Here is a 10,971-nt window from a genome sequence, read left to right as displayed (position 1 = left end):
GTAACTACAGATTTAGCAGCTAACCTTTGGGTACTGAGATTCTGCAAACGTTGCCAGTTGTATAAAAATATATTTCATCTTACACCAGTTATTTAAGAACAAATTAATTCAATCTGAAGGCTGTTGTAAGTCAGTGTAGGTTTTTTGTGGGATGTTAAAAACAAAAAAAAAAAAACCCAAGCTTTTGTAAAAATCAAAAAAAAAGAGAAAAAAAAAAGGCACTGTTTTTAGAGAGAAGTTTTCATGACTGTTACATTCCGGCTGTGGCTTTGGAAGCTGTAGGTTTCCCAAGACATCGTATACAAAGATGTTAGGTATATTAATGAGTTTAAAAAAAACACTGAAGCTACCTTCAAGCAAGCAAACCTTTATTCAGCAAACTTTCTATTAGCTTTCCTCTGGAACTTTCGTGGTAACTCTGGAATGCCGGGTCAAACAACAGCCTAGTCATAGAGTATTCCCTGGTGGCTTTAAAGCATTATGGCAGGCCGTCTAGGCTAATCATTTCAAGCGGCCCATGGAAAACCACTTTCTGGTTAAGTCTGCATCATACTGTTCCACCAATGGAAAAAATTGAACACAAGGAGGGTGTGTAGCTTGCAGACAAAAATACATCCAGCATAGCACAGGATCTGTTTTTAGCTCATAACGGCTGAACATTTTGAAGTGTTAGACACAGTTTCCTGGCTTACCAGGGACAGAAAGAAAGTGAGAGCCTGTGTACAGGCTACAAAGTTTTGTGAAATGTTAGGGAAAACGGGCTGAAGCAGGGGCTTTGGTTAAGGTAAGTCTGGTGGGCAGCAAAAACTTGGGGGGGAAGGGAGCTGTCAGTCAGACTCAAGAATAATAATGATAATTAAAAAAATAGAGGGAGTTACAAGAACTTTGAAAGTTATAGGTTTCTGTGTCTACTGCTTTCTACTGTGCTTTTTCCCCCACAAAACTCTTATCAGAGGTTTGTTAAACTTAGTTGTTTTAACTGCTGAATTAGCCTTGCCAAAATTATCTTATGGCTCAATTGTAGTAGCTATCTATATATCTGTGAAGTCTTTAGATCATATATTTTAGCAGTTTTATGCAGTCAATAATATTAAAGAAACTTTCCTAATCTGTAGCAATTAATGTACAGGAAAGCTACTTCATTCCTCCCTTGAATTTGGTCTATTTGGTCCCATAACTTAAGCAACTTACAATAAACATGTATCATTAACTTGTCAGAAGTTATCTTTCTTAGTGCTTTAAGTATTTTTAAATTGTTAGAGCAAAAGTGGCATTTAGAAGTTTTAATGTTATTGAATTGGATAACTGCAACGTGGAGGTTCTCCTCATTTGGGAGATGGAGTGAAGGGGGCTTCTTAACAGGTTTTGTTATTTTGAAACTCTTCCCACTTGGGATTTGAATAACTTACCGAGTAAAAGAACCGTTAAAAGGCTAATTCAGTTGTCCAGAAAAGGAAGATATATCTGCAAAGAAAGCAGTGAAAGAGGAAGCAGCTTATTTGAAAGAAAATGGTTAATTGTTCTTGTGGTGCAGCAAGAGTTTGCCCATGCATTACTGCATTCTGTTGATGTCACGGTGTTACTTTTGCATATTCGCAATTTCATACGTGACTCTGGAGATCACGTGTCTTTTCCCCTTGGAGTTGGTGATTTCTTCAAACTGTAATATGTAGCAAGTTACCAGGCTGAAGCTAGTGATGGAAAGATCTTGTTTCTGGTGTTTCTTAATGAGACACAATATGCATAGATCTCTTCGAGAGGAGAGAGAGTATTGCAGCGCAGCAACGGGGAGGGTATTCTGCAACTGCTAGGATACTCAAGTGAGCCTTTTAATGGGGCCCTTGGGTCGTGTCCTGCCAGTGTTCTTTCCTTTTCTCTGACAGTAACGCTCTGACGCGATGGTGTTACTGAAAAGAAAGCCTGAAACTGTATTTGTGCTGCAGGGTTCTTGGAATGCTAAGGCCCTGCTCTGTTTTTAATTTTCTGACAGACTGTCTCAAGTTTGATTGCAGAGACCAACTCCCAGATTCTCTGTCCTCAAATAGCTTTGGGCCAAAGGTGTAAGTGTACTTTGGAATTGACACCTTCAAGTGTCTGTCCGTGGGCAAACTGAACAGCAGGAAAGTGTGCCAAATGTAGCATTTTTGGGGAGGGAAGGGGTGCTGGTATAAATACGGTTAGATGTCTGGTCAAGAGCCCTGCATTGGACCTGTGGTGTGTTTTGTCTGCCAAATGTAGCCCTGCTGGGGTTGGGCCCATGGGCAGCAGAAGGCCAGGGCTAATGGGGCGTAGTCCCCACAAACTAATTTTGCGGCAGGTAGTAACAGCAGCACCACCCCCACGCCCTGCCACCTCAGTGCCATGCCCAGCGCCACCACTGTGTACAGCACCATCACTTTCCAGCCCCACAACAGCGTTGCAGGGAAGAGGGAGAGGGAGAAAATAATATTTTCTCTTGCTGCCTATGGTCAGGCCCCCCTGCCTTATTGTTGTCTTTAGTTTGTTTCTAATGCCAAAGCTGGCAGAAGCCCCAGTATACACCCATTTTGACACTCCACTCAAGCTGAGTTGCTGGGACTATCCACAAAGTGCTGTTATAGGGTTCCTCTGTGCTGATGGAGCAGCTTAGGGGAGCAGGAGTGGCACTGAGGTTTGCTCAGATGCCTTTTGAATTTCCCTGCTACATACTTTTCTTTCAGTTGTGAATGCAGACCTGTCTGAGAGTTAGGAATGACTATTTTTGCATCTGCTTTTTTGCAACTATCTGTTGAGAGCAGAATGACAACTCCAGCTTAAGAGTGTGGCTATCTTTTGAAATATACTCATAACTCCTTAACTACCATCATTGTTTGGACAGCAGACTGGCACAGCAAGGTCCAATTTGTAGTTCTGACAATGAGACGTGCAAGAAGTTAAAGCAATCAAAGCTACCGCTACCAAAAGATGATCTGTGTGAGTTCACGTGACTATATCAGTAGTTTCTATTCTTGTCTCTGCAGGGGAAGAGTGTGGGTCAAATAGGGGAGACCATTCTATTTGCAGTTGTGACTGGCCATCACAGCTAACTGTCCAAACAGAGGTTGGGAGCTTTTGAACTGAATGAGAGACTTGGGTATCCTAGCCATCATTTCTGTGCTGAATTGAAATGTTCTCAATCCAAGTTTAATGAAAGAAGTACTGCAGAATGTATACTGCCTGAATTTCAGGCTGGTCTTGACCAATGTGTCTCTATAGTTTTTGAGTAGATGTATTTGAAAGAACTTTCAGATGACTACGTAGCTGTCAGTGGTAGCATTTTACACTGCTAAATGTGCTGCTGCTTGCATACTGTTTGTATTAGTGCCAACTGAAATTGGGGTCCAGTTATTCTAAGGGCTGCTAGTACAGGTGATTAAAAGAGAGTCTGTGTGCCAAAGTGATATGGGTCTAAGCAGATGTGACAGATGCAGGAAAATAGCGGGATTTTCAAAAACACCTAAGTGAGTCTAGAAGCATCTGCTCCATTGAAAGATAATGGTATTTGTGTTCCAGCTCAGTTAGGCACCTTTGAAAATGAAAGTCTTTATGCTTATTTTGCATGTAGGGAACTGAGGTGTAGATAGATTAAGTGATTTACCTAAAGCCTCACATAATGTCTGTGGAAGAGTTGGGAATTGAACTTGGCTGTCCCATGACTTAACCACAGACTGTATCCTGCTTGTATAGTTGGGTTCAAAAATGGATTAGACAAATACATGAATGACAGGTCCATTGTGGGGATCAGATAGTCAGGGATGTAACCCTCTGATATCCCTATACCAGTGAAAGTTGATGCCAAGGGAAGAAGGTATGGATCATTTGAGACATGCCTCATTTATATACTTTTCCTCTAAAGCAGTAGTTAACCTTCTTGTGTCAGATTGGGTCCCATGAGCTAGGATTGAGCTCCACACCACCTCCTGGGTTCAACCCCTATATCCTTGGGTAGGGCCTTGGGCCACCTCTATGCAGCTCCAGCATGCTGTCCAGCCTGCCTGGCTCACCAAGGGTCTGGAAATTTGACATCAGGGGGGCAGCAACTTCTGCCACCGTTCCTCTGCTGCCAAATTTTTGGACCCCTGCAGGCCAGATGGTGTGGCTCTGCAAGGTGGATCTGGCCCATGAGCTGGGAGTTGAGCACCCCTCTCTAAAGCACTACTGCTTGCCATTGTTGGAGATGTGATACTGGGCTAGAAACACTGGCCTGTCCAGTACCATGCAGTTATGTTCTTAAATTATATCAGTTGCTTCCACATGATGGGGATCACAGGTTGTAAGCTGGAAGCGGTTGGAAAGTTTTACAAAACTAGCATATAGAAACAGTTCAGTTTGCTGACAGGCACTGCAGTGCAGGACCCCGTACTCCCAGGATCTGTGTCTAGAGCAGGGGTGGGCAAAATACGGCTCGCGGGCTGGATATGGCCTGTGAGCACATTCTATCCGGCCCAAGGGCCCCCTTAAATAAAAAAAAAAAAAAAAAAAAATGTAGAAAATTAATATTTCTCTGCCCTTGGTTCCTGTAAAAAATGCAGGAACCAAGGGCAGTAGGACCCAGGCGAAGCCCGATGGGCTCCCACAACAGTGGGGCTGACTGGCCCCGGCCTCCCAGCCAAAAGCATCAGCTGGGGTTTCTGAGCTGGGAGTACATGGGTGCCCTGGCACAGGAAACTCAGGTAAGTGTGGTGGGGGGGATCCCAGGCAAGGAAGGAGCATGGGGGGGAGTGGCCCCTCCCTACCCATACCTGGTGCCCCATATTGCAGCTGCTTGCAGCCCACATGGGGCTGTCTGTGCCCGTTCTGGACAGCCCTACGAGGGTTGTGAGCGCCTGCAGTGTGGGGCACCGGCTGTGGGGTGTGGGAGGGGCTGCTTCACCACGTGCTCAGCTTTTCCCTGGGCTCCTTCCCTGCACGGAGAAAAGCAGCCCCTCGCCTGCCCTATGGCTGGCGCAGGCAGTCCCATGTGGGCTGCAAGCAGCTGCAGCACAGGGCACCGGGCGTGGGTGGGGAGGGGCTGTTTCTCTTTCTTTCCCCCACTGCCCCCTGCTCAGCACCACCTTGTAACCTGGTTACAAGATGCTGCTGAGCATGGGGAAAAGTGGACCCTCACGTGCCCCATGGCTGGTGCCCCGCGCTGTAGCTGCTTGCAGCCCGCATAAGGCTGCGTGTGCCTGCTCAGGACTGCCCCATGTGGGCTGTGAGCAGGTGCAGCAGTAGGGAGCACCAGCCATGGGGCAGGCGAGAGACCACTTTTCCCCATGCTCGGCACCAGCTGCTTCCCTGCTGGTGAGCAGGGGGCGGGGCTGTACACTGCCCCCTGTCTATACCACAGGGCTGGGGGGGTCACTGAATATGGGTGGGTGGGGAGCCAGTGGGATGGGGCACCTGTCAAGGGGCAGGGCTGCCCATGCAGCCCTCGACAGCCTGCCAAAACTAGGTAAGCGGCCCTCCACCCAAAATAATTGCCTGCCCCTGGTCTAGAATACTTTGAATACCTTGAAAACTTGTATGGCATTGATCCACATCAGTTTCTCTTTGTGAAAGGAGCTATCAGCTTTTCAATGACTATGGTAACTACACTAGCTAAAATTTGAACTGCTTTTCTTGCTTTTTTTATTTTTTTTTGTATTGCACTTAATGGCTTTTATTTAAATGGATGTGCACTTTATCTATTGTGTATGAATTCAATAACATTTACAAATGATGAAATTTTATTTTTCCTGGAGAAGAGAAATGAGTCTCCAGAGATGTAGATTGTATCAGCTTTAGTGTAATAGGATAAAGATCTCCAAGCTTGAATCCAGCTTCCATATAGCTCTAACTTGAAAACTGTAAAGTGTAACTTAATTATATTGTATGTGGCTTGGACTCAGGAGAATGATTTATGTAAAAGAAAAAAATCAATGGGCATAGCACATATAGTTAGGTAGAACATAATCTGAAAGGAGTGGTGTAGATTTTTTGGGCTGATTTATTTATTTATTTATTTTTCTTGTATGTAAAAATAACTAAAAAAGTATGTTGGGTGTTTTTGATTTGATATCAGAGGTCCAGGCTCAGTACAGGTTTGATTTAATGATTTTCTGCCTGATGCGGCATTATTGTCTTTTGTGAGAACAGTTGTTGTCACATTTATTTTACAATTTCATCTGTTATCTACAGAATAATTTAGGGCTCCTATATGCATGCAGGGAGGCTGCTGTGATGCTCTATAATTACAGTATGCCAGAGCGTGATCATTACTGCACTCCAGCAGACTCCCAGCGTCATGTGTATCAGCGTCCCTGTGCTAAAGAATGGTGGCGGGGCATTTTAAAGCTCATTCAATGAGCTGCAGTTCAAAGCATCCCCACTGCCATTTTTCAGCATGAGGACGTTGATGCACATGATGCTCCAGGCACTTTTAATTAGTGTGATTCTTGGAGCTGCACTAATTGAAGTGGCTCCCTGCCTCCTGGAGAGTGCCTATAAATTACTTTAGTTTTTAAGCTCTAGGAAATGCAACTCTTTAGAGTAAAATAAGTGAAGTAGATGCATATGCTAGCTTCAAATGACGTCGTTGGGCTAAATAATCCCATAAAAAAAGACATACTTGTGGTGTTTTGGTTATTCATTCCTTGAATACAGTGGTATATAATGCAAAATATTCTGCCAAGAACACCACGGTACAATTATTATGGTGTACTTATGTAATAGGAATGTGATTGGGACTGTAGGAATCAAAAATCTGCTTCTTATTTTCTGAAAGCATGATCAAAATGCATAGTTCTCAAATACGGTAAACCACTTCTAGTAAGAAATTCAGCTTTTACATTAGCAGTAATGTTAATGTGCATCCTTGGTTCTTTTACACCAAGATTCATGTGTAGGTCTTTGTTTTGTTTTGTATTTGTTTTTTTCTCAAGTGACATCAAACTTGCATTCTTGCTTTCTATGTCACTGCTGTATTGTACTGCAACCCAAGTGGACAAAGGATATAATTTAAAAACAAAGTGCTTCTAATAATATATGTTTGTGGAACTCAAAAAACACATACACTCATCTTTCCTACACAAGCCATCCATGATAGAAGAGCTGAGAGGCAGATATAGATCACTTGGAAGACTTGGTAGGATGTAAGCCATTTTAAAATTGATGGTGTTTTGACTCTTAGGCAAAGGAGGGTCCATCTGTGATTTGATCTTAAAAGAAAACCTATTAGAAATTGCCCTGTCACTGAAAGAAGCCATTTGTAATTTGATTGCCTTGAGTTAAAGGAAGCTAGGAAGCAGTTTGTTTTCAGGTCAAACCTATTGCATCTCAGACCACATCCGTGGCAAAAGAAATCAACAAATCGGCAGATTTCTTATGAGGGAGCAATGTTTTTTATTTCTTTGAAATACTTTCAAATTCTGCACAATTGCAGCACAACTAGTCTAGATGACAGTTTCCTGTGGTGCTCTTATTTGACACAGGTCAGCTGTGCTTGTGAAGATGCTGACAGCACCATGTCTTCCCTGCAGTCCAGCTTTTCAGTAGACATTGTCATTGCATTTTGCAGATGGCAATTCTCAAGTGCCTCTATTGGGTTTCTCAAAGAAAATATAGAACAGAAGTATTCCATGACCCTTTGCATATGCCCTCTGGCTTTGTTGCTTCTTGACGATTCTGGTTCTCTCCTGCCTAGTGTTGGTCGTCTATGTCAATGCAAGCTGTATGTTGAGCACTAGCTGTCTAACATGGTACATCTGTTTCACATGTCTGTACAAATGAATACATAAAATGTAGTTATGGCTTGTTAAGGATAGCCTGCCTTCCAAAATTGACATCAAATAGCAACTGGATGGAGGGCTTTTCAGTCTGGGATGTTTTTGCTTGACGATCAAAGTATCCAAAGCAACCATCCCTGCCGTTCAATACGCTACCAAACTCTGGGTCTATAAAGCAATCATCATCCCCCTCTCTCATCTACAGATGTGAAATGGGGGTGACCCACCATTGCCATCTTGAGCTTGGAAAGGTATCACCAATGATGCTTCCAGAAAATCTTCCACATTAAAAATATCTCAAAAGCTGCATGTAATGGCAATCAAAATATAAAAACCCTATCTCTTACATCTTCTTGGAAAATATGTACAAAATCCAGGAATACTGCACACTCAGTTTAAATCCTGGCTAGCAAAAGTGTAGTCATTTGGGTTTATTTCATCATTAGGTCCCTGACTTGTTTGTCCTTTGTAAAGGGTCTTTGCTTTTCTTGTGTTTTGAAGTCACCTTAGACTGCACTTTTTTGTAATTAACAGAAAAAGTAGAGACTAGTATGTTTTGGCTGCAAAGCAAATTATCCTTACTGGCATTCCTTAAGGATTTTCAGACCATAGGGGTTCCTTGATTGAAGCACTGGTGTTGCATACCAGGGGTTGTCAGCTGAGGCCAGAATATATAGCTAAAATAATCCTTTCTGGCCTTAAAACCTGTAATAGTGTCCAGCACTTCCGTTCAGTCTCTTTGACTCCGCGTTAGCCATCCCTCAGGAAGTTCTTTTAGAGGCCAAATTGCTGCACTTAACAATGGGCAATTATTTAAGGTTGATGGTCTGTTTGGGGAATACTGTCTTTAGATCCTTCTTCAGGTACAATATTTTATTATATTCTGTTGCACCTCTCTGGTATGGATCTTTCTCTCTGTCTCTTTTTGTCAAACATAACCAAATATAAACAAAAGCAATAAGCAAGCAAGTAAATGGAACAGAAGATTTTCCACAGCATCTCCCACCAAAAATCAGAGCCAAGTACTCCTAAGTGCTTCTATAACAGAAAGTACTAATGTTGTGGTGGTGGTGTAGCCATGATGGTGCAGGGAATATGCACAGGGCAATGTTTTATTTAATAATATCTTTTTATTGGACAGGTTTGGGCCAGAGTGTTTTGTGCTCAAAAACTTGTCTAACATTTTTCTTAACTATCAAGTTGGTCCAATAAAAGATAGTGCCAATCAAATCTTGTTTCCATAAGAGAAATTGGAAAGCACATACTTTTTAGAGAAACTAACTGCCATAAAGAAATCTATTTTTCATCTATTAGCATGAGCTCCCATTTGATTGGTCTTCCTATAGACTCCTGGGTTACATCCAGATGAGCATGGCTGTGTGTTATGGGGCACTGCAAATGCTGCAAGGGCATGGTGCCCGTGCTTGCGCTGCTCTCCACCTTCTTTCCCCCCTCCCTCCCCCCGTGGAATTTTGTTTTGACCCCTGGATATCCCACAGAAAAAAGTGGAGCAGTGCATTCACGAGCAGTGCACATTGCTAAAAAGCAGAGCTTGCCTGGCAGAATCATCTCTGCCGCAGCCTTGGAGGTGCCTAGGATCCTAAGTAAGGCTGTTGGGCTCGTCTGGACATGGCCCTACAGTGTGTTCAGTTACTTCAGTCTAGAATTTGAGAGCAATATAGGCACTGATAGAATAGTAAAAAAAAATTTTCTTGACTTTCTAGATTGGCAGTCGACAGTATTTTCCAGTGGCTGGAGATAACACTGAGATGACTTCGTGTTAGGACCCAGTTATTGCTTCTCCTTGCCACTGGGCTGCAGTGCGGCATGGTGTGGTGCAGGGCGCTGCTAAACATTGCTACTCTGTGGACTCTAGTTGCTGACTCCTACAGATGCATGCTTTCTTCCATGCACATTACTTTTGCGTGTCAACTCCTGAGTTCACTTAGGTGAGCATTGTGAAAATGATAGTTTGATGAGTGATTGCTCACCCACCCTATTCCTATAATGTTTTCTAGGAATGCAGACTGGCATGTAAAATTGCTTCCTACCGGAGAGAACTATAAGGTACTAAGATTTTTCAGCTACTGTCCTGAGATCTTGGAGTCGCTATTGATTCCAAGATGAATATGGGCTGCCAGTGTGGGGACACGGTCAGTAAGGCTAACCGCACCTTGTCATGCATCCATAGATGCATCATAAGCAGGTCCAAGGAGGTGATCCTTCCCCTGTAGGCGACACTGGTCAGGCCGCAGTTGGAGTACTGCGTCCAGTTGTGGGCACTGCACTTTACTTCAAGAGGGATGTGGACAGCATGGAGAGGGTCCAGAGGGGGGCCACTCGCATGATCAGGGGACAGCAGGGCAGGCCCTATGAGGAGAGACTACGGGACCTGCACCTGTTCAGCTTCCACAAAAGAAGGCTGAGAGGGGATCTGGTGGCCACCTATAAACTTGCCAAGGGGGACCAGCAGGCAGTGGGAGAGTCTCTGTTTCCCTGAGCACTACTGGGGGTAACAAGGAACAATGGCTATAAGTTGACAGCAAGTAGATTCAGGCTAGACATCAGGAGGCACTACTTCACGTTCAGGGAGGCTAGAAGCTGGAACCAACTTCCAAGGGAAGTGGTGCTTGCCCCTACCCAGGGGGTCTTCAAAAGGAGGCTAGAGACAGCCACCTATGCAGAGTCATTTCACCCCAGCATCCTTTCCTGCCCATGGCAGGGGGTTGGGCTTGGTGATCTGCTTAGGTCCCTTCCGACTCTACCGACTATGAAAGTTGGGCCTTCTCACATTTGTGTCCTAAATTGCCTTTCTACCCTTGGTAAGACGCTCTCCTTCTTGTCTTCTGGCTGACTTCCCAATGTTGACCAATTCTCCCAAACCAGAAAATCTCTTTTGTAGGCCTTGACATGCAAAAAGCAATATGAAGTTTCAGGATTTTTCCATCACTACATTTAATATGGGTGTATCAACATAACTTCCAGTCACCAACTGGGTAATTATTGTGCATGCTTCTCCTGTTGAACCCTCACTTACTGCATGGAAAAAGACCATTTGTAATGTTTTATACTCAGCCTTGAAGAAAGCTCTTACCTTGCTGAAAAATTAAGGTTGTAAGGAAATGGACTGTGGAGGGAAAGTATCATGTAGGACTCTTTCAGAAACATCTCTCTTTTTCAGGGCAGTTCACAAATTCTAATCTGTGCA

At 43.7% G+C, this 10,971-nt stretch overlaps 1 protein-coding gene across 4 annotated transcripts in view; it reads left to right on the top strand.

The window, feature by feature from the left end:
- TIAM2 (T-cell lymphoma invasion and metastasis 2) overlaps window positions 1-10,971 on the top strand; it is a 268,351-nt gene that overhangs the window by 103,775 nt on the left and 153,605 nt on the right. Inside the window, exon 1 of one of the 4 annotated variants that reach the window (XM_019550039.1) lies at window positions 239-784. The exons of the other annotated variants lie outside the window; for them this stretch is intronic. The gene's annotated coding sequence lies outside the window, so the exon portion shown is untranslated. Of the gene's footprint in view, window positions 1-238; window positions 785-10,971 lie in introns of those variants that run through there. 4 annotated transcript variants of the gene reach the window in all.

This window comes from Crocodylus porosus, unplaced genomic scaffold, assembly GCF_001723895.1.
Source record: "Crocodylus porosus isolate Cpor-Errol unplaced genomic scaffold, CroPor_comp1, whole genome shotgun sequence".
NCBI lineage: Eukaryota > Metazoa > Chordata > Crocodylia > Crocodylidae > Crocodylus > Crocodylus porosus.
Note: the sequence above shows the minus strand (reverse complement) of the source record. Positions and strands in the feature narration are given on the sequence as shown.